General features: G+C 43.4%; 1 protein-coding gene across 4 annotated transcripts in view; it reads left to right on the top strand.

Moving 5' to 3' along the window:
* prkcz (protein kinase C, zeta) overlaps positions 1–19983 on the top strand; it is a 76832-nt gene that overhangs the window by 22550 nt on the left and 34299 nt on the right. The gene's annotated exons all lie outside the window — the stretch shown is intronic.

The following is a 19983-nucleotide window of genomic DNA, read 5'->3' as shown; positions in this document are numbered from 1 at the left end:
ACATTCAGCTTGTATTGAACTTCTCCTACAGCTCCTCATATGCCTTTTCCTTTGCTTTAGCCACATTCCTCTTCACCTGCTGCCGCATCATCTTATACTCCTGCCTACTTTTCTCATCACTCTGTCGATCCCAATTCTGTTTTTCCAACCATATTCTTCCTTTGCTCTCCTGAACTTCCTCCTTCCACCACCACGTCTCTTTGTCTTCCTTTCTATTTCCAGACGTCACATCAAGTACCTTTCTAGCTGCAGTAGTTTTCCAATCATCCAGCACCTCCTCAGCACCACCGAGTCCCTGTCTGACCTCTTCCCTGAATCTCACACTACAGTATTATTCTCCAAAACCATCCTACAGATCACCATCCGATGCTGTCTAGCTACACTGTCCCCTGCCAACAACTTACAGTCTCCAATCTCCTTCAGGTTGCATCTCCTACATAGAACATTGTCCACCTGTGTGCACCTTCCTCCACTCTTATATGTCACCCTATGATCCTCCTTCTTCTTAAAATTCGTGTTCACCACTGCCATCTTCATCCTTTTAGCAAAATTTACCACCATCTGCCCTTCCACATTCCTCTCCTTAATGCCATACCTACCATCACCTCCTCATCACCTCTGTTCCCTTCACCTACACGCCCAATAAAATCTGCCCTAATCACCAATCTTTCATTCCTACGTTCACCTTCTACCACTTCATCTAATTCACTCCAGGATCTTTCCTTTTCTGATGACATTTATCATCCCTTTAACTTTCAGCTTCACGATCATCACCCTATCAGAAACTCTCTTCACCTCCACTACACTCTTACTGTACTCTTCCTTCAAAATTACCCCTACACCATTTCTCTTTCTAGCCACACCGTGATAGAACAGTTTAAACACCTCCAATGTTCCTGGCCTTACTCCTTTTCCACTTGGACTCCTGAACACACAACATATCTACCTTTCTCCTCTCCATCATATCAGCTCCCTCTCTCCCTTTACCCGTCATAGTACCAACATTTAAAGTACCAACCTGAACCTCCACTCTCCTCCACTTCTCCTTTCCCTGCTGTCTCTGTAGATGTCTTCTCCTCTCCTTCTCCTCCTACAGCCAACAGTAGCACAATTTCAACTGGTACCCTGTTGGTTAACGATACCTGTGGTGGTCGTTAGTAAACCGGACCTCGACCGATCTGATAAAAAATTCTGGTTCGTGATCCGCATATTTGATTTGGCACATGTTTTATGCTGGATGTCCTTCATAACACAACCCTCCACATTTATCCGGACTTAAGACTGACACTTAGATTGACCTGACTTGTCTAACACTAATGGCTGGGTTTAGTGGTGTAACTAAAGCACAAATAAAAGTTTTTTTGTCAACAGAACACAGTAGGTCACTCAGTGCAGCTGGGGACGGTTTCTTATCATTGCCATGGGTGGTTCCATGAAATTCTGGAGTAAGAATGGGAGCTTTGAGGATGGATTTGGACTGTAGTTAATATCAACAGTCTGCTACATTGACTCAGGACTACAGTTTGCTTATGATCACCATCACTGTACCCCGCTACATCGTATATCTGCAATAAATGGACATTTGGTGCAAACCAGATGAGGATGTTTTTTCTCTCCTGAGTCTGGGTACTCTCAGGGTTTTTTCCTTCTGCATCTCGGGGAGTTTTTCCTTCACCACAGTTGCCACCGGCTTGTTCATCAGGGACAAACTTACACTTTTAAAGTACATATTATTCATTTTTATCACCACATTATCTGTGGTGAATTAAATTGTATTGAGTACACTCTCAATGTCACAAGAGACATTGCCCGATCTTTAAAAGCTCTGGAGATAGACATAGTGGAACTTCAGCATTTGGAGGCCACAGGCTATTGAGGATATTGAGGGCATATTGGATCCCTCAAAAAAAAAAAGCCAAAATAAACGACCTGCTGGACACTACAGCACAGGGGGCGCTGGTCCACTCACGCTTTAAAAGCGTCACTGAGATGGATGCTCCTTCTAAGTTATTCTTCATTTTAGAAAAAACAAATGGACAAAAGAGATTCATGCATACTGTGCGAACAGAATCAGGGGATCTCGTGTCAGAGCCCACTGAAATTGGCAAGCAGACAATTAACCTCTATTCAAAGCTGTATAGCAGTGAGTGATCAGGGTCACAGGTAGTGGAGGACCTGCCTAAGCTCACAGAGTCAGTGGTCAGAGAGGTGGACAGGATGCTGACACTGGCTGAGCTTCAGGAGGCTCTTCAGGGCATGGACAATAGGCAGTCACCAGGAATAGATGGTTTTCCTAGTCGAGTTCTTCAAGGCTTTTTGGGCAGTAATAAGGCAGGACATGCTGAAGGACCTACAGGACAGTGTGAAAGGAGGTCACCTCCCAACAAGCTGCAGGAGAGCCGTCCTGACCCTGCTGCCGAAAAAGGGAGACCTGACCTGAAGAGCTGGCTCCCAGTGTCACTACTGTAAGCCGCTGTTACAAGCATTAGCATTGAGACTGATGAAGGTGATGGAGCAGATCATTCACCATGACCAGACATACTGTGTGCCTGGCAGGTCGATATTTGACAATGTATTTATAATTTGTGACTTTTCGAACATCTTTAGGCTATTGGGCTTAAAGACTGGTCTGATTCTCGCAGACCAGAAAAAGTCTTTTGACCGGGTTGAGCATGAATACTTATGTAAGGTGCTGGAAAGCTTTAGGTTCATCCCTGGTTTAAGAGCCATTATCAAGGTGTTGTACAGTGAAATTTAGAGTGTATTTGAGGTTAATGGTGGTGTATGTGCCCCTTTTAGAGTGTACAGAGGGATCAGGCAGGGCTGTTCACTGTCAGTAATGCTGTACACTCTAGCAATCGAACAGTCGAGCGTAACATCAAAGTAAGAAATCGTCTTTCTGGTTTTAATATTCCACATGCAAATGCTTCACTCTACCTGTCAGGGTATGCAGATGGCCTGACTGTAATGGTGGGATCCCAGTTTGATGTGAATGTTTCAATTGATGTTTTAAAGGATTTAAATTTTTTTCATCAGCAAAAGTTAACTGAGGAAAGAGTGAAGCAGTTTTAGTTGGAGAGTGGGGAGGTGGAAAACCGACACTCCCAGGGGGCCTGGTGTTTAAAAAAGGTAGTTTTCAATACTTGAGTGTAATGAAATTTTCGTAAAAACTGGGAAGGCACTGTAGAGTACATCAAGGGCAGACTGAGCAGGTAGAAGCGGCTGGTGCCGAAGATATCCTACAGGGGACTAATGCTGGTGATAAACAACCTGGCAGCGTCGTCTCTATGGCAGAAGCTGGCTTAAATGGATCCACTGCCAAACCTGCTAGCGAAAATCCAGGCCCTGCTAGTGGACTTCTTCTGGGATGTTCTGCACTGGATTCCACAGAGTGTCCTCCATCTGCCCAAGGAGGAAGGGGCTGGTTCATCTCGCAAACAGAACTACAGCCTTTCGCCCCAGTTAATCCAGAGACTAATAACAGGGCCAAGGAACCTGGTGTGGAGAACAGCAGCAAGTGATCTTTTGCACATGGTAGAAGGATTGGAACTGGACAGAACTTTGTTTTAAATGGACACACACTGGATTTTTCTGGATTACCAGTTTTTTACTGCAGACATTTTTAAATATTGACTTAAACAAAAAAAAGACTAAGGACTGTGGAACACTACACTGGAGTGTAGTGGAGTCGTCTGGACATCTCCGGTGTGACCACCCCCACACTGTTCAGAGCTTTGATCTCCTCAGAGATCATCACACTCCGGGAGCTGGTAAGCATCGTAGAGACAGGCCTGTCACGAGTGGAGGACCTGGCAGCAGGTATAGAACGCCGGTCCCTGCGCGCCACTAACCAGCTCCTACATCGCAGGAGCGTGTTTAGATGAAGTATTTTAAGATCGGTGAGACCGGTTCTACAGAGGAGGAACCATTTCCCTAGCTGGACATCGCTCCTGACCTCCAGGTTACAGTCACTATTTGTGCTTTTAAAACGTATTTTAAGTTCCTTTAATGTGATTTTACTCTCCAGTGTTTTATTCTTGGTTTTAAGAACATCAGGTGAAAACGGGTTTATGTGCCAACTGATACATTTTATTTTTGGTAAGGTGAAAATGACCATATACCTGAGCAGAAAAAACAAAGTGGCTCAAAACACTGATTGTGATGCAAACAGAATCTTCTCCCATCTGATAAAATCCAGGATTTACATGTGTATAAGAGTGTGGTGGAGCTGAAGATGTTTGAGGATGTGTGGTGCTGTAATGAAGCTTTGTGTTCTGTGAAAGAGGAAAAATTGCACTTTACATCAGAACTAAACTAGTCCCCCACCACCCCCCCCCCCCACCCCCACAACTTTTAATTAACATTGTCTGATTTTATTTGTTTATTTATCTATTTATTTAACTAATGGGTCAACCGGATACCATCTGGTATACAACATGATGAGTCAAATAAAGGATTGTAAAAGTCAAAAGTCTCTCTCTCTCTCTCTCTCTCTCTCTCTCTCACACCTTTTGCTCTGCTCAGCAAATAATCTTTCATTTCTCCTCCTCAATGTTTTAGAAGGTGGCGCAGTTTGTCGGGGCTGAGAGGAAGTTAAAATTGGGGATGATGGTTGATGTTGGTGAAGAATTGGGTTTGAATGTGGTTGTATTTGATGCGTTCAGTGAGGAACTGTGTTCAGTAAACATAGTCCTGTGTTCAGTAAACACTGCTGGCAGAGTCTCTGCTCTCGGGGCAGACAGGAATGTATGTGTCTCCCCGTCTGTCTTCACGGCCAGACGTGTCCACCCAGTCTCTACTTCTTCAAAGTGTGTCTCAGTTTGTGATCAGACACCGTGCTCAGGTTCTCTGCCACGCTGTAGTGTCTGTTCAGGGACACACAACACTCTGTTTTATTCTGGAGCTGCTTTGAGTTTCCCAGTAGCTCAGATACTTCACTCTCTCTTTCTCTCTTTTCTTCTCCACATGTTTGATGTTTGCTGAATGTGATGGGATTCAGTAGTTAGTAGTCAGTGCGGCTTAGAGCTTTATTACGCCATAACACACTGTAGTTCAGGAGTCCGAAGACATTCAGAGAGTCAGAGATTCTTAAAACACTAAAGAAGTTAAAACACTAATTACTTACTATGACAAACATTGTGGTGTTCAGTATTTAGTGTAATGAGGATTGTGGTGTGCAGTATTTAGTGTAATAAGGATTGCGGTGTTCAGTATTTCGTGTAATGAACAAATCACGTGAAACACCTGTAGCAGCTGAGCCTGTCATGTGCCTCATTATTTACAGAATCTGAAACATTTATAAACCCAGCAGATGTTTTTAGTTTATTTTGGCTCACATTAACTTTTACACACAATGACTACAATAGTGATAAAAGCTGCAAGCTGTGTTAGAAACCTGAAGAACCTTGTTTAAAAAATGATTCTGCTGCAGCCTGAAGTATCTCCTTTCTCCACTTTCTCTTTGTCTCTTCCCCCATTTAGTCTCTTTCTTTAAATAGAATTGCAGGAGAAGGATCAGTAGCGTTAAAAGTAACAGCTCGTGAGTGTAATGTAAAACTGATGAAGCATGAAAGTCAGGAGATGATGTTCAGTGAATGAGAAAAGTAACTGAGATGAGTTGAGGTGTTTCATGTTGGTCGCTGTCATTGTGCACTTTTCTTTTTTCAGTAGTGCTGTAGCTCTTATGTGAGCTTTAGCTGGATGCTTTTCTCAGGCCATGACCTGCTGCAGTGATGAGGGTTTTAGACAGATGCTGTAAAGTTCCTCTGTTTGCTGAAGAGTGAGTTGATCTTCAGGCTGTAAATGTGATCCAGCAACACCAGAGTCTGTTTTCTCACAGAATCACAGCAGAATAATGTAAAGTTTCTCAACAGAGACTGGTGAGGGACGAATATAAGATGTGTGTGTTTCCAGCTCTGCCCATTTCTTACACACTTAACTCCACCCCTTGCCATAACCCTGCCCACACACACACACACACACACACACACACTCTTCTCCTTTAATTCCTCACAATTATCCAATTACACACTCCCACTACACCATTAATTATCATCCAGCTGGGACCTTCATCACCATCCTCCTGCTGCTAAAACCTGCACAACATCTCTATTCTAACTGTGTTTAACATGGAGTGAAAGTGTGTGTGTGTGTGTGTGTGTGTGTGTGTGTGTGTGTGTGTGTATACATTTAGAGTGACTGATTTATTGTAAAACACATTGAGCAGTTTCACTTTATTTCATTATTGAGCTGTATGATGATGGTGATGGTGATGATTATGGTGATGATGATTATGTTAAAGATGGTGATGATTATGGCGATAATAATGATGGTGATGATGATTATGGTGATGGTGATGATGATGAAGATGCGTTAATGAGCTGATTTAGTTTAAACACAATGTACCAACTTTTTCCTAGTCTGCAACCCACACACACACACATACACACACACACACACACACACTCACAGACACACACACTTACACACACACACACACACACACTATCTTACGCACACACACACAAACACACTGGCTATTCTGTATGGCTTTAGAAAAAGTAATTGTTGCCATTTTTCCTGCTGTGGTGAGCTCATCTCCCATGGTGACACTGGCAGTACTGTGATGCGAGATTTCAGACTGGCACCATTTCTTGGAACACAGCAGGTGATGTCACAAATTTAGTTTCCTATTGGTCATCACAGCAGTATGTGCTGTGATTGGTCAGTGTCACTTTGATTGACAGGTGAGGCAGGAAATCCCGCCCACACTTACACATTGGGATTTAAATTCATCACTTCCTGTAAACACGTTGAAATCTTACACTTCTTAATGACTCACAGCATTGAGATTTGACCATCTGTCTTTTAATAAAACAAAAATCCTCTCACTGAGCTTAAAATACCCACAGTGTCTAATCCTCCTGAATTCTTCTTTCTGTAAGTACTTATTTATAGGGCAGAACAGTGACTGTTGCATTGCCATAGTAACTACAGTTTTCTCCGTCTGAGTCTCTGAGTCGCCGTGTCGTCCATCCTGTAACGTGGACATAAAGCCTGACGTAAATGCAAACAATCTAATGTTATGGTGTAGACTCTAAAAATCCAAACATTTAGACAGTAGATATTTAACAGCCTTCATAAAGAAGTTTGAGGTAATTAATATCAGTGATTAATATCAACAGTCTGCTATAATCTGCTCAGGAACACAGTTTGCATGAACAGTTCTGCATGTAAGCATCATCACTGTACCTCAACACTGATAAAACTGTGATGAACATTCTGTGTTGAGTATGAGGTTCTGTTTAGAGTCTGGTTCCTCTCATGGGTTAGGGTTAGGGTTAACCCTAACCCTTTCTTCCTCATGAAGTCTCAGGGATTTTTTTTCTTCACCACAGTCACCACTCATGAGGGAGACACGTATAGACACTAAACTTCTACATTCCAACTTTAAAACCTCTTTATCTCTGTAAAATTGCTGTGAGAGAATATCCACTGGTAGAAACCAGTGTCAGGTCGTGTATTTTATCCCTAGGCCTTCAGTGATGATCTACCTGAATCAATCCACCTCTTAATTCCATTAATATTACGGTACAATATCATATATACAATACTGATGTCATATTTCAAATGTGTTTGACGTAAGTCGCTCCTTTGACAAGCATTCAAATAAATTATAAATTGTACATTTGAAAGGGTGATATGGATGGATGGTAGACAGGTGGGCAGGCAGGCCTCGCAAGGTGGCAAACATGAATAAATATGGATGCTCCAAATAGTTTAGAAATGATTAGCAGGTGCTTTAAAGCAAGGTGATTAAAGTGGTATATTGAATGAGAGATCAAAATAAACTAAAATATCTCCAAATTCCAAAAGGCTTGTAAAGAACTATATGCCTCTACAGGCTTTCTTTTTTTTCTCTAGATTCAACTCAAACGGTGGCCATCTTAACTTCGAGGCCCTCTCAAGCTTTATCAAACTAAAAGTCCTATTCAAAATAAAAGTAACAACTAAAGGGTATGGGTGCTCCTATAGCACATATTACCATTTTCCCTTTAACCAAAAAAATGGCTTTTATAAATACTATCAATATTATAGAAAAACCCAGTATAGAGAAAAGCAGATTTTAATGGACATGTAGGTGAAGGGAACAGAGGTGATGAGGAGGTGATGGGTAGGTATGGCTTTAAGGAGAGGAATGTGGAAGGGCAGATGGTGGTAGATTTTGCTAAAAGGATGGAAATGGCAGTGGTGAACACTGGAAGTCCAGGATCCAGTTACAGAGGGAGGTGTTCAGGCCCAGTAGGCTCATCTTCTTAATCAGGCGCTGAGGGATGATAGTGTTAAATGCTTAGCTGAAGTCTATGAACAGCATTCATATGAGTCCTTGTTGTCCAGGTGGGTGAGGGCCAGATGAAGTTTCGTGGAGATGGCATCGTCCATTGAGCGGTTTGGACGATACGCGAACTGCATGGGGTCCAGTGATGGTGGTAGCTGGGTCTTGATGTGCCTCATGACATACCTCTCAAAGCACTTCATCATGATGGGTGTGAGCTAGACGGGACGATAGTCATTGAGGCAGGAGACAGACTTTGGCACAGGAACGATGGTCGTCGTCTTGAGGCATGTAGGAACAATGGCGCTGCTCAGGGAGATGTTGAATATGTCGGTGAAGACATCCGCTAGCTGTTCTACTCATGGTGTCTGAGGAAGGATCAGAAAATCCCAGCTGATCCCCTTGACCCAGCACTCAGCCTGTTCAACAAACTGCCACCAGGCGGACGCTACAGGAGTTTTTATTCCAGAACCAACATGCAGAAGAATAGTTTTTACCCTCAGACTATCAGAATCATCCACGACCTGTAATAGAGTCTAACTGCAGACCACAACTACCAACTGACTTTGTTACATTTCATACATATTTGCACTGTTTAAAAAAATGTTGTATGGTTTAGAGACAGTGGCATTGAGTAAAAGACAGGAGGTGGAGCTGGAGGTAGCAGAGCTGAAGATGTTGAGATGTTCGTTGGGAGTGACGACGATGGACAGAATTAGAAATGAGTTTATTAGAGGGACAGCGCATGTAGGACGTTTTGGAGACAAGGTGAGGGAGGTGTGATTGAGATGGTTTGGACATGTGCAGAGGAGGGACATGGGGTATATCAGTAGGAGAATGCTGAGGATGGAGCCACCAGGAAGGAGGAAAAGAGGAAGACCAAGGAGGAGGTTTATAGATGTGGTGAGGGAAGACATGCAGGTCTTCAGATGTAGAGTAAAGAGTAGTGAGGAGACTGATGATCTGCTGTGGCAACCCCTAATGGAAACAGCCGAAAGAAGAAGTAGACAGTATAGAGAAGAGCAGAGAAAAGCTCTTAAATTCTGTTAGTCGATTATAGCTCTGCCTTCAATAACATCGTCCGATTCAAACTCATTTCAAAACCGAAAGAATTAGGATGTTACCCCTCCACTCTGACTCTGAGCTCTGTAGCTCCACAGGGTTGTGTCTTAAGTCCCCTCCTGTTCTCACTGTTCATACACAACTGTGTTGCCCAGCACAGTTCCAACATCATCTTTAAGTTTTCAGACGACACCATCTTGGCACCATAACTGATGGAGATGAGATGGCCTACAGAGATGAGTTGAGAGCGCTTTCATAATGGTGCAGTGATGGCAACCTCTGCCTCAACATCGGCAAAACCAAAGAAATGATAGTTGACTTTAGAAGGGTGCAAAAGGTCAAACCCCTTTACACATTGAGGGAACGTAGAAAGAGTCAGGAACATCAAGTTTCTTGATATGTGACTTGTCCTGGTCCCTAAACACCACGTCAGTTGTTAAATCAGCTCGACAGAGACTTTACATTCCGCACAGACTCAACAAGTTTGGCTTCTTCCCAAAGTACTCACCAACTTATACAGATACACCATCAAGAGCATCCTAACTGAATACCTGAGCGTCTGGTATGGCAGCTGCACAGTACTAGATCACAAGGTCCTCCAGAGAGTCATACAAACAGCAGAACTCATTATTGGAAATAAACTTCCGGCCTTGCGGCCTCCCGGCCTTGCAGGTCATCTACCACACTCAAGAAGAAGTAGTCAAGAAGCTTTTATTGTCATTTCAACCATATATATCTGATGCAATACACAGTGAAATGAAACAACGTTCCTCCTGAACCCTGGTTCAACATAGAGCTACATAACAGAAAACACAGGGCTAAGGACTAGTAAGTGTCCTCACCACATGAAGTGCATTGTGTGCAAGACAATACAGGACAGTGTAAGACAAATACACAAAACACAAAATAGCGCCACCAGAAAACCTGTTGTATATTACACACAGCGGTGTGTAAAATAGTACTGAGTACTGAAGTGAACATTGTAATTTACAAAAATGTAAACAAAATATTGTGCAAAAGAGCATGTAAACAGTTTGTAGAATTGAAGTGATGTAATATGGGTGGTGTTGAACACATGAGTGTGTGTTTGTGTCTGGGTTGTACAGATCAGTCACACAGTTGAGTGTGTTTGTGTGAGGTTCAGTTCAGTTCTGTGTTGAGAAGCCTGATGGCTTGAGGGAAGTCTGGATGTGACGGCCCGAATGCTTCAGAACCGCTTTCCTGATGGCAGGAGGGTAAAGAGTGTGTGTGACGGGTGTGTGTGGTCGTCCACACACACCCGCTGTTGGCTTTGCGGATGCAGCGTGTGGTGTAAATGTCCATGATAGAGGGGAGAGAGCCCCCGATGATCTTCTCAGCGGTCCTCACTATCCTCTGTAGGGTCTTGCGATCCGAGACGGTGCAGTTTCCAAACCAGGCAGTGATGCAGCTGCTCAAGATGCTCTCAATGGTCCCTCTGTAAAGCATAGTTAGGATAGGGGGAGGGAGATGCTTTTTTTTAATCAGTCTTCTAAGGAAGTGGAGATGCTGCTGGGCTCTTGGTGATGGAGCTGGTGTCGAGTGACCAGGTAAGGTTATCCGCCAAATGAACACCAAGGAATTTGGTGCTCTTGACGATCTCCACAGAGGGTTCATCGATGTTCAGTGGAGAATGGTCGCTCTGTGCTCTCCTGAAGTCAACAACCATCTCTTTTGTTTTTTCAACGTTCAGAGACAGGTTGTTGCTCCACACCAGGCTGTTAACCGTTGCACCTCCTCTCTATATGCTGACTCATCGTTCTTGCTGATTAGACCCATCGTGGTGTTGTAATCGATGAACTTGATGATGTGATTCGAGCTTTGCATTGCTACACAGTCATAATTCAGCAAAGTGAACAGCAGTGGACTGAGCACACAGCCCTGAGGGGCCCCAGTCCTCCCAGTCAGGAAGTCCAGGATCCAGTTACAGAGGGAGGTGTTCAGGCCCAGTAGGCTCATCTTCTTAATCAGGCGCTGAGGGATGATAGTGTTAAATGCTTAGCTGAAGTCTATGAACAGCATTCATATGAGTCCTTGTTGTCCAGGTGGGTGAGGGCCAGATGAAGTTTCGTGGAGATGGCATCGTCCATTGAGCGGTTTGGACGATACGCGAACTGCATGGGGTCCAGTGATGGTGGTAGCTGGGTCTTGATGTGCCTCATGACATACCTCTCAAAGCACTTCATCATGATGGGTGTGAGCTAGACGGGACGATAGTCATTGAGGCAGGAGACAGACTTTGGCACAGGAACGATGGTCGTCGTCTTGAGGCATGTAGGAACAATGGCGCTGCTCAGGGAGATGTTGAATATGTCGGTGAAGACATCCGCTAGCTGTTCTACTCATGGTGTCTGAGGAAGGATCAGAAAATCCCAGCTGATCCCCTTGACCCAGCACTCAGCCTGTTCAACAAACTGCCACCAGGCGGACGCTACAGGAGTTTTTATTCCAGAACCAACATGCAGAAGAATAGTTTTTACCCTCAGACTATCAGAATCATCCACGACCTGTAATAGAGTCTAACTGCAGACCACAACTACCAACTGACTTTGTTACATTTCATACATATTTGCACTGTTTAACACACTGAGCAATTCTTAAGTCTCAGAACTCCTTCTATTGCACCTCACTTGCACACTACGAATCTTTGCGTATTTTTGCACATCTTCTCAAATATATAGATTCTAATTGTTATCCTCAATCTTCCATATTTTTTTTAAGTATACCTCATGTATATGTACTGTATATACATGCTCTTCTGCACCCGTTTGTAAATAACTAACTTTCTTATGCCTCATTATTACTTTTCTCTTATTTTTCTTGTTTCTGCTTTATATTGTTTGATGTTTAATATTGAATATTGCCGTAGTTTGCTGGATCCTCACTTAAAAATTGTATTGTACAAACTGTCACTGACATCTGTACATATTTAATTCAATTCATTTCATTTTTATTTAGTATTGCACTTTTTTCAATAAAATTATGTAAAATGAATATGTTCTTTATAAGTGTAAGTTTGTCCCTGATGAACAAGCCGGTGGTGACTGTGGTGAAGGAAAAACTCCCTGAGTTTTTGACAAATAAAATATGAAACTTGAACTTGAAACTATAACAGAGCGCGGCATCACAGACAGGAATCTCATACAGTGAGAATGAATGTCATCACTAAAGCAAGAAACCCAATGAACACAATTTAAAACGTCTCCTTTTACTTGAGCCACAACTGCACCTCCTGCAAACATCTTGTAAATGTGCTTATATGTGTATCTGCGAACAAATCAGTTTCTTCTCCTCTGTCAGTCGTTGTGGGAAAAAAAAAAAAGCATAAAATCCAAATGAATAGATTTGAGTTTGTACAGTTTGCTACTGATGTGCTTTGTGAGTTCTGACTAGTGACTTTCTCTGACTATCCAATCAAAGGACGTGAAAATGCTGGTCTTCTTGTATGCCTGCTAGATTCTGATTAATCTGGTTAAAGTGACAGCTTCAAAAAACGATCCAACAGTTGCTCACTGTAAAGGCTGTTCAGGTTGCACACCTGAACAGTTGCTCACTGTAAAGGTGCAGTGTAGACTGATTCCTTTAACCCCAACTACAAGTGATGTGCCACGGAAATCTGATTTTAAAAAAAAGCTCCAACATTATCTTATACTTGAATGCGCTGCTGCTAGACTGAGTGAGCTTTAGAGTAATGTGTGTTCAGGTGTGAGGTGTGTGTGTGTGTGTTCAGGTGTGAGATGTGTGTATGTCTTCAGGTGTAAAATGTGTGAGGTGTGTTCAGGTGTGAGGTGTCGACATGCAGTGAAATGCTTTTTATGATGGTCCGGCATTCAAGCATAAAGGAAAAATAAACCAAGAAAAAAGAAGGCAGATAAATAAAAAGTATACACTATATAAAATATAAAATATATGAAGATATATGTAAAAATGTGTATATAGATGGATGCGTATGACAGTAAAACAGTAAATTGAAGGTGATTTAGTGATTGTCCGTGTGCGGTTTGGTGTGGTATAAAGTGGCACAGTGCTGTGCAAGTCCAGAGTTAAAGTGTCAGTCCAGAGAATAAGTGACAAAGAAAAGAGTCCATTGTTGGGATGGCTGAGGTCCTTCACAATGTTCCTGGCCCTGGTCTGGCACCGCATGTTGTAGAAGTCCTGCAGGTTAGGGAGCTCGGTGCGGAAGTGATGCTACCCGTCAGGATGCTCTCAATAGTGCAGGTATCGAAAGTATTTAGCATCTGAGAGGGTAGTTTAAAGTTCCTCAAGCGTCTTAGATGGTACAGATGCTGCAGGGCTTCTTTACCAGGGTATTGATGTGACAGGACCAAAACAGGTACCGGAAACTGTCCGCTCTCTCCACTTGGGTCCCATTGATGTTTAGCGGTTGGTATGACCGCTCCTGCTTCCTGCTGAAGTCCACTATCAACTCTTTAGTCTTGCTGACATTCAGGAGAATGTTATTCCCCTTTCACCATCTCTCCAGGTTTTTAACTTGAAGATCTGGCCCACCACAACAGTTTTGTCAGCAAACTTGATGATGGGTGTGGAGTTGGAAGTGGGCACACAGTCATATGTGTACAGTGAGTACAGCAGGGGGCTCAAAACACAACCCTGGGGAGCTCCAGTGCTGAGGGTATGGATTGTGGTCTGTCTGTCAGGAAGTTGAAGATCCAGGACCTCCAACTTAGAGGTGAGCGTGGAGGGAATTATGGTGTGTGTGTGTGTGTGTGTGTGTGTAAGATGTGTGAGTCTCTGTTTGTGTGGGTGTGTGTTTTCAGGTGTGAGGTGTGTGTGTGTGTGTGTGTGTGTGTGTGTATGTGTTCAGGTGTGAGATGTATGTTCAGGTGTGAAATGTGTGGTGTGTTCAGGTGAGATGTGTGTGTTTCTTTGTGTGTATGTATTCAGGTGTGAGATGTGTGTTCAGGTGTGAAATGTGTGTATGTATTCAGGTGTGAGATGTGTGTCTTTATGTGTGTGTTCAGGTATGAGATGTGTGTGTGGTGTGTTTTTTCCTGAAGTTGTAGAGTTTACACTTAACTCTGTAAAACGTCAATTACAAACTTTTATTACAAACCCAAAGTCCATTAGGAAGAAGAAAATCTGGAAGTATTTTAGTTCTACATGCAGTCGTGACCTCTGAGCATGGCAAACTATTCACTTTATTTGTAAAAAAAAAAAAAGAATCTCCTCCAGCATGTCTTTATCCTCAGAAAGTCAAAGGTGAGAGATAAAGCAGTTCCTGCTTGGATTCTCTCAGCGCCCTGGTATTTGGAAAATTCTTGCACAAGTTCCTGAATGTTTCTCCATCTGTCCACTGAGAAGATGCTGATAAGATTAGAGCAGAAAAAAGTACAGAGTGGAGCTGTAACCAATCTCCTGAAGGTGGAGAAGTATAGGCTTTCTGTTCCTCCAAACATTCAGATGCTCACACACACTTTATGTACCACCTGTGTAATGTAGTGTAGTGTTGTGTGTAGTTTAGTGTGTTTTGTTTAGTGTGTTGTGTAGTGCAGTGTGTAGTGTTGTGTTCAAATCAAATCAAATTTTATTTGTTACATATATGTTGTGTATTACATGTATAAATGTTGTGTATTCAGAATATATAATTTTGATAGGAGCTATTATCTATTATGGTGAAGCAGCTGTTTACCCATCAGAGCGTGAAGTTCTGCAGTTTAATGGCCGTAGGCAGAAATGATCTCCTGCGCTCTGTGATGCATCGTGGATGTATGAGTCTCTAGTGGGTGGGAGAAGTTCTCCAAGATGGAATGTTTGGACAGCATCTTCCTTTCAGACACTATTGTCAGAGATTCTAGCTTCTCACCAACAACACCACAGGCCTTGTGGATTAATTTGTTGAGTCTGTTAGTGTCTGCCAGTCTCAGCCTGCTTCCCCAAGCCACAGCACACAGAAGAGCACTGACCACAACAAACTCATAAAACATCTGTTCTACTGTAGCTTTGTGTTGTGTTGTGTTGTTTAACGTAGTGTTTATTAGAGCCATTTTTTGAGTGATATTTTTATCTGTAAATGTTGTAATGCTGCCTTAGACTTGTAACGCATCAGTCCTGATAACATCAAAATGTGTTCTATAATTTGGGACATTAAACAGTGAATGAAGTTATGTGCCCTTCGCAGGGCGTGGTGTGTATTGTCAAGTCAAGTCAAGTCAAGCCAAGTTAATTTTTATTGCGCTTTTCACAACAGACATTGTCTCAAAGCAGCTTTATAGAATTTAACAGTGAAGGTGAACAATGTGTTTTTCCCTGATGAGCACCATGGCGACTGTGGCAAGAAAAAACTCCCGTAGATGTTATGAGGAATAAGCCTTGAGAGGAACCAGACTTAAAAGGGGAACCCATCCTCATTTGGGTGACATCAAGAGTGTGATTATAGTCTTTAAACATTACAGAACACTGGAGAGTGAGAACTAACATGAGCACTGGAGTGTGTGATTATGAGTGATGTTCTTTATACAGTTTTTACAGTCTTTATGGTTATAAAACTAGGACCTACTGTACAACTCAGAAAATAACTCAACATTTGCAATCATCACAGATCCAACACCAGCTTCTCCATGCGAGAGCCTTTAAACACTCCAGGAGGTCCAGTGTCCAAACTCCACATGAAGTGGGATCCATTTGGCACTGGTACGTCTCTAGATGGGTCGTGATGTTTGCGGGGTCGGCATCTACTTCTTTAAAGAACCAACCAGAGGAGAAAACACGCTGGATGTTGTTTACACAAACATTCAATTAAATTCATTTTTATTTGTATAACACTTTTAACAATGAACATTGTCTCAAAGCAGCTTTACACAGATAATGTGGTGATTCATCCGGGGCGCATACCGGGCGAAGCCCCGCCCCCACCTCGGGTACTCAGACCACATCTCTGTTATGCTAATCCCAGCATACCGACAATTTAGCAGGCGTTCAAGAGAGAGAACCTGGCCAGCAGGATCCATGGCTGCTCTCCAGGACTGCTTTGAATGCACTGACTGGGACATGTTCAGGGAAGCTGCAACCAACGGCGATTTCATCAGCTTGGAGGAGTACACATCAACAGTGACCAGCTACATCAGCAAGTGCATTTATGACCATCTCCAAGACAATCACTACATGCTCCAACCAGAAGCCGTGGATGACCGCCAAGGTGCGTGTGCTGCTAAAAAAGAGACTCCGCCTTCAGAACAGGGGACAAGACGGCCCTAAAGACAGCCAAGGCCAAACTGTCCCGTGCCAGCAGAGAGGCGAAGCGCGCACACGCCAAGAGAATTCACGGCCACTTCCAGGACAGCGGAGAAACCCGGCGCATGTGGCAGGGCATCCAGGCGATCACGAACTACAAGACAACATCACCTGCTTGTGACCGTGACACCTCCCTCCCAGATACGCTGAACGACCTATACGCCCGGTTCGAGGTGCAGAACAACATGGCAGCTAGGAAGACCACCCCTCCTTCCAGTGACCAGGTGAACCACAGCTGAAGTGAGGAAAACTCTATGCAGAGTAAACCCACGGAAGTCTGCTGGACCAGATAACATTCCTGGCAGAGTTCTCAGGGAATGTACACAACAGCTAGCGGATGTCTACATGCCTCAAAACGACGGCTATCGTTCCCGTGCCGAAGAAGTCTTCTGTCTCCTGCCTCAATGACTATCGTCCCATCGCGCTCACACCCATCGTGATGAAGTGCTTCAAGAGGCTCGTCATGAGGCACGTCAAGACCCAGCTTCCACCCTCACTGGACCCTATTCAGTTTGTGTATCGTCCAAACTGCTCCATGGATGATGCCATCTCCACGAACCTTCATCTGGCCCTCACCCACCTGGACAACAAGGACTCTTATGTATGAATGCTATTCATAGACTTCAGTTTAGCATTCAACAAGATCATTCCTCAGCACCTAATTGAGAAGCTGAGCCTACTGGGCCTGAACACCTCCCTCTGTAACTGGATCCTGGACTTCCTGACTGAGAGACCTCAGTCAGTCTGGATCGGAAACAGCATCTCCAGCACCACCACACTGAGGGGCACCTCAGGGCTGTGTGCTCAGTCCACTGCTGTTCACTCTGCTGACTTACGACTGTGTAGCAATGCACAGCTCAAATCACATCATCAAGTTCGCCGATGACACGACTGTGGTGGGCCTCATCAGCAAGAACGATGAGTCAGCATATAGAGAGGAGGTGGAACGGTTAACAGCCTGGTGTGGAGTGAACAACCTGTCTCTGAACGTTGACAAAACAAAAGAGATGGTTGTCGACCTCGGGAGAGCACAGAGCGACCATTCTCCACTGATCATCGATGGGTCCCCTGTAGAGTCGTCAAGAGCACCAAATTCCTTGGTGTTCATCTGCCGGATAACCTCACCTGGTCACTCGACACCAGCTCCATCTTATAAGTATATCCTGATGCTGTAGACTCGTTTAGACTCATATAATCATCTCGTTTAATCCAGGTCTCAGAGAGATTATTATCTGTGATCATCTCATTTACAATGAGTGCTTTTTGTGCAAGTGATCTAATGTTTAAAAGACCAAATTTTAGAACTTTTTTGTGTTTGCTTATCTGGCATTTTTCAATTTTAACTGCAATCAGATTATTTCTGGATCTTGTGTATTTACAGTGGTACCTCGACATACGAGTTTAATTTGTTCCGTAACCTTGCTCGTATGTCAAATTGCTTGTATTTCAAAGCAAATTTCCCCATTGAAATGAATTGAAATGCCATTAATCCATTCCAGCCCCCAAAATGGATAGAGGCGATAAGCGGAGGTCGGAGGGAAAACTCGTTTTTTTACTATCACTCCTGTACACTACGTATCCCTAAACTTTTCTTCACAATCTTTGCTTTCTGGCTTTGATTTGCCATCTAGCAGCGGCGTCTCGAGCTCGTATCACAAGTTTTTGCTAGCGTATCAAAGCAAAAAATTGACAGAGTGACCGCTCGTACCTCAAAAAACTTGTATGTTAGGGCACTCGTATGTCGAGGTACCACTGTATTTCTTGTTTTTTCTACACGAAGAATAGATACAGTTTCTATAAATTGGGCTGTGTGTGTAACTATTTGGTTTGTTGTATAAATGTTGTCATATAAATATGACAAAAAATTGCATGATGTCTTACTTTCAGTCAGATGGTGTGACTCATCCTAGAGATGTTGTCTGATAGCACTGCTGCTCCAACTCTGCCAGTGTGCAGGCCATCAGGGTGGAAGAACCTAGGGCGCTCACAGAAAAAATTCCAATTATCAACAAAGAGAAGTTTGTGCTCTCGACACCATGACTGTAACCATTCATTTAGTGCAAAAAGTCTACTAAACTTATAATCCCTAGCTGGTAAGTCGAAAGAGGTCCTGACACTATGATCTTTGTTGTGGGTGATGTGCTGCGTACCGTCTCCACCAGGATCCTGAAATCCCTCTTTAAGATCTCCGTTTGCCTCAGCCTGGTGTCATTCGCTCCAGCATGGAGAATAACATCTCCGAAGTTCTCATTCAGAATTGCAGGAACCTGTGTAGTGACATCAAAAAGCGAGTGTGCACCTTACCTTTGGCTCCGGTAGCGCAGACATGCTGGACGAAGAAATTTACAAGAATCACGGTATCACTTTTGCAGAGGGGGTGAAGCGGTTCTCGGGGCTTGGCTCGTGACTTCCGCTGCTGCAGCATCCAGGGTCTGTGGTGCACCGGTGCTGGAGTGAACAATACCTGGCGAGCCGCAATGTAGGTTACATTGGATGAGTGAGCTTCCGCCTGGGATGTTTCCAGCGCCGCTTTCCGCTCACGGGCATGCTTTGCATTACATTTACATTTACATTTGTGGCATTTAGCAGACGCCCTTATCCAGAGCGTGTAGGTCGCAAATCTGTTTCTCCACACCTCCAGGTCTAACTCCACTCAAACCAGTCCTCACCTGTACTCAAAGGCAGACACACAATCGACATAGTGCTTATAATAGCGACTAGAGTTCAAATAAAGTGTGAGGCAATGAATGTAGTCAACACTAGCTGTAGTCAAGTTAATGAGCTACAGGCACAAGTCAAGAAGACAAAAAACATTTCAGGATTATTTAAGGAGGAAAAAGATAGATAAATATTTAAGTTTAGTTTGAAAATGGCAACAGAAATACCATACAGAAGTGTTGTGTGTATTGTTGGTCAGTGTGGTGTGTATTATTCAATTCAGTTCAGTTCATGTTTATTTGTATTGCGCTTTTAAAAATGAACATTGTCTCAGAGCAGCTTTACACAGATAATGTGGTGATAGAAAATGAACAAGCCGGTGGCGACTGTGATGAAGGAAAAACTCTCCAAGATGGCATAAGGAAGAAACGTTGAGAGAAACCAGACTCAAGAGGGAACCTCATTCTCCACTGGGTTGCACCGAATGTCCATTTATTGCAGATATACAATGTTGAGGTGCAGTGATGAAGATCAGAAGCAAACTATAACTTGTATTGTTGGTCAGCGTGGTGTGTATTATGTATATTGTGTGTGTGTATTGTTGGTTAGTGTGGTGTGTATTGTTGGTGAGTTTTGTGTTTCCGTGGTGATTATGGCGT

Source organism: Silurus meridionalis, chromosome 17 (genome assembly GCF_014805685.1).
Source record: "Silurus meridionalis isolate SWU-2019-XX chromosome 17, ASM1480568v1, whole genome shotgun sequence".
Classification (NCBI taxonomy): Eukaryota; Metazoa; Chordata; class Actinopteri; order Siluriformes; family Siluridae; genus Silurus; species Silurus meridionalis.
This window is presented reverse-complemented; position numbering and strand designations above follow the sequence as displayed.